The 4495-nt window shown below is 38.2% G+C and overlaps 1 protein-coding gene across 6 annotated transcripts in view; it reads left to right on the top strand.

Moving 5' to 3' along the window:
• The window catches only part of vav1 (vav guanine nucleotide exchange factor 1), a 37975-nt gene that overhangs the window by 7481 nt on the left and 25999 nt on the right, over window positions 1–4495 (top strand). For 4 of the 6 annotated variants that reach the window (XM_074629706.1, XM_074629705.1, XM_074629703.1 and 1 more), the window contains exons 2-3: window positions 1700–1895; window positions 3995–4282. The gene's annotated coding sequence lies outside the window, so the exon portion shown is untranslated. Of the gene's footprint in view, window positions 1–1699; window positions 1896–3955; window positions 4283–4495 lie in introns of all 6 variants that reach the window. The other 2 variants (XM_074629702.1, XM_074629700.1) reach the window with 2 other exon arrangements.

The raw sequence follows: 4495 nt of genomic DNA, 5'->3' as shown, positions 1-4495 counted from the left end.
GCAGAGGAGATACTGATTACATACCAACACAAATGCACACACACACATGCTTGTACATGTTTTTCCTGCTAAAGTGTCTGAGTAAAGTACTAATGAAACAGTAAAGTGACATCAGCTTACTTTAAGAAATCAGCCAACCAGACACGCAAGCAGAGAGCTCCTGTGTTGTTTGCCTTGCAGCAGCTACAGTATGTAACACCTACCTGTTTGCAGGGTCCACCGAAGCACTCTGGAATATTACTTCTCTCCGTTCTCCTTGTTATATTTCTATCTCATAATGCCTCTTTCTTTTCTTACTTTCCCTCTGTTTTCCTTCCTCCTTTGCAGCTGCTCTCACCTGAGTTGCAACCTCTGTCATTAAGTCTGTCTCTCACTTTCTCTTTGTGGTAACAGTGGAAGCCCGCTACCCCTCAAACCTGTAGGGTCTCTCAAAAGACCAATCAGATTGTGCAGTGGGCACACAGTGCCCCTCAGACAACAGCAAATCACAGCGCAGGAATTACCATGAGCTCTCAGGAGGAGGCGGAGAGCGCAGGTTGAGGCATGTCAAGAGAGAGAGAGATAGAGTTCAGAAAAACAAGAAGAGGGGATATGAAAATGTAAGACTGTTAGGCAGCTGTCAACATGTCAAGTCAGAGATAGGCATGCATGCGTCTGGCAACCTGTCTGTCCAGGCAGGCTGTCAGGAGATACAGTATCTGCAGGAATAAAAGGTGATGTGTATAAGGCTGACACCTAGTGTTGAAGTAAAAAGTGATACAGGCCTTTTCTCTCAGGGTGATTTAAAGCAGTGGTTCCCAACCTTTTTCCTTTTCTATCATTGAATAAACTGAAGACCCCTGACTAAGTGACATATTTTATGGATATTTCATATTATATTCAATGCATAACAATAATAGTTTAGAACAACTGTATAATTAACCCAAATAGTGAACGCAATAACTGCAGGAAGTTTGTGTAAAATGAGCAATTTGAATGAATTTTGAGCAGATCATTTCCTATGAATATTGCATCAGAGATACGTTTTCCTGTTACAATTCTCTGTATTATGTCTTTTTTTGATTTACTTACTTCTTCTTTTTTTTGACAAATTCAGTGTTTTCTTCTCCTTGACGCTTGGCCATTGTTCAATTAGCTCTTTGGTTGATTTAACTGCATACATTTCTAATGCAGGATGCTGCTGTTCAGCAGAGAGGGAAGGCAAAAGGTTCATACCGGTATATTAAATAATAATCTACAGTAAACTTTAAAAATGACTATTTCATTTACTTTTTTATTCACAGAAATTAATGAAATGCTGAGATATTAGCCAACTGCATATTTATAAAAAGTTGATACACCCCTTAAAATCAAAAAGGCCTAGCGAACCCCCACACAGTTTTGGTGACCCCCAGGTTGGGAACCAGTGATTTAAAGGGGCACTCCACCAATTTTACACATAAAAGGTAAATTTACTTATCATGAAGACTACCACTCAACCTGTTAAATTGCATTATGTCTTGATCACAAACTAGGAGCACTGAATTAGAAAGACATGGGTGTTGTTTACTAGGCTGGGAGCATCTAAGAAAATATGCTATGGAGCATTATGGGTAATGTAGGTTTAAGCATTTATGGACTAAGTTAGCAAATCTCAGCTAAAAGTTCTCCACTGCTTTCATTTTGACTGTTGTTTTTGTTTTTTATCTATCTCTCACAGGTCCCCCAACTTTATGGACGTGCATTACTAAATCACTGGAGTGCCCTTTGAAGAAACCGTCCTCAATCTGCAAACCGTGTTTCAAGCTTTCACAGCAGCAACCATCTGTCCTATCAAAGTGTCCTTGGTTATGATGAAGCTCCAGAAGATGAACTGTAGCTGGAAAGGTGAAAACACAGTTTCCCCTTGGCAAAATGTAAGTTTGATGTATTATTATTATCATTATTATTATTCACTTGTCACTCCTTATGATGTTTTTTTGAGAGGATGCAGGGAAGTGAAAACGTTTGTGTCATATGAGTTATAGCCTACAGCAAGCAGTAAATGCATTTCTCCACCCCTCAATCAGGCCCTTAAAAGCTACTCTTCCTTCTTGATCACATCTCTTACATACGTAGAGTTTGAAACGTTCTGCTTCAGTGGAGGCATATCAACACACCCTTCCCTCTGTTATGTTTGACTGCAGAAAAGACTGCAACTTAAATATAGTTATTTTGTTCTCCATCGATATGCTGTGCTTCTAACACAGTAACATCTATTTTCAGTCAGTGAAGAATATCACAGTATACAGTGATATAGTGATAAATACAGTTTGTTAGTCTGGTCGAATCATTTATGCTCTGGACTATTAATGATAAAAACTCCTAAATCAGCCATACAAATTTGTGAATAGGAGTAAAAGCACTCATAATGCAAGAAAATTGTCCCTGTCGAAGTGTATATGTTGTAGCTGCTCGTCAGATAGATAATTTTAAGTATGTTACATACTGTTGGATACTTCATTTTTAACAGTTCATAATATTTTGAATTGGTCATGGGTTTTGCATGGAAAATCTGCAAATAACTACAGCATTCAAAATAATGTAGAGGACTAAAATGTACAATATTTCCCTCTAATTGCAGTGAAGGAGCAAGTACCTCAGAATTGCATTTGAGTAAATGTACATCAAATGTGTCACCCTGTGTTTTACATCAGAACTTAATGGCTTTAATTACTGATATCACTGGTTAAGTCTTTTTGCTGATCCAGTGACACTAAATAAGTGACTCATAGAGTCTTTGTTTGAGATGTTACATGTGAAGGAGTTTTGATTGGTGAGATTCTCAGCTGTGAATCCATTAAAATCACCACTGGGTGCTGTCAGTGTCCGTGCAGCTGCTCCATTATTCATTAAGCAGCTCCTGGATTTTTCTTTAAATGATATCATGACAGCAGTCTGTCTCGCTGCTGCTCATATATAGATATAGGATTTTACTTTTGTAGTTTCCTCTTAACATACTGTAACATATTTAATCTTTTGTTATTGTGTTATTCTTACAGCATTTTAGAGACATCTTGTGGATCTTTGTGAAGAAACTTTCAACTTGATGCTTCTAAATTGTATGGGTGTTTGAAAATATCGAGCATCACGATATTATATTTTGGGATACTGTATTGAGTCCCAAAAACACTATTGATTTTTTTTATTAATAGTTTACATGCAAAGATTAACTCAGTCAATACTTTATTTCTAGGGCTGTTAAAGCAATACTAACGCATTAATGCACAACTAATTTCTTTAACGCAACTTGCGATTTTTAGGGTGTAGCTCCTAGCTCCTGTAGGCTCAGTTTTAAGGCTAGAGTGAAAATACTGGCATAATATGAAACTAGAAACATAAGGAATCCATTGGTACCAACCATGTCATACTAGCTATAAATACTTGAATCGATTCACAGCCCTAATTATTTAATTTGCAAAGATATGCGCCCTCTCAGTGTATGTGCCCTCTCAAAGTGGTGCTATGATGTTGATGTTACAGGGACTGTGACAAATTAAAATGCAGATCCCACTGTTCTGATTGTATAAAAACGTTTTTAAAACAAATTACTCAGATTTTATGCATATGGCTTTGTGTTCTTTATACTATGACAGTTTTCCTAAACTAGATTTAAAAAATAGCAATATATCGCCTTGCTTACAGTATTGCAATATATTGCAATATATTGAATCGTAACCCCTGTATCATGATACGTATCATATCGCCAGATTCTTAATAAATTGTCCATATGACCTCCATAAACTTAAATAACATTTGCATCGACTACCTCAAATAAGGTCATTTTACCACATTAGAGGTTTGTTTGGGAGGGGCTGTCTAAATAATGTTGTGGTTGCCCTTGCAACACATTTATAGTTTGTTAAACTTGCGTTCTGTACTGCACGTATACACACTCACTCTTATTCTCTTCTATAATTCACACCATTTCACACAGAGATCACACTCTGCTTTTATCAACATGCACCACTCATAGCAGCAGCAACAGCCGCAGCAGCAGCAGCAGCAGCAGTTGGTGTGTGTGTACGTGTGTGTGTGTGCATGTGTGTACGTGTGTGTGTGTGCATGTGTGTACGGCTGTGAGGGTGCGTCAGAGGAAAAAGGAAGTTGCGGGATGAAGTTAAAAGTCTTCGACACAGTGCAGCTCTGCAGAACACCCACCACGGAAGAAAGGCAGAACGAGAGCGCTGAAGTCTGTCAATGAGATAATGAAAGGAGGAGAACACCGAGAAAGAAGACATAGAAGTGCCAGGAGAAACTGAAGGTGAGAGCTGTTTGTAATACTCATCCTACACTGATATAAAGGTAGAAAAAATGATTACGTTTTCTAGTGGAGTAGTGGCCTTTTTGTTATTTTACCAGGTTTCAAGAAGGCCGCTTCAATATTTCACTGAAAGGACGGAGTGAGAGTGGCTGCTGCAGTGTTCGCTGTAGGCCAACTGATTTGGTCTCAGACTGATTGAATACATCTTCAATA

Source organism: Sebastes fasciatus, chromosome 3 (assembly GCF_043250625.1).
Source record: "Sebastes fasciatus isolate fSebFas1 chromosome 3, fSebFas1.pri, whole genome shotgun sequence".
NCBI classification, from domain to species: domain Eukaryota; kingdom Metazoa; phylum Chordata; class Actinopteri; order Perciformes; family Sebastidae; genus Sebastes; species Sebastes fasciatus.
Note: the sequence above shows the minus strand (reverse complement) of the source record. Positions and strands in the feature narration are given on the sequence as shown.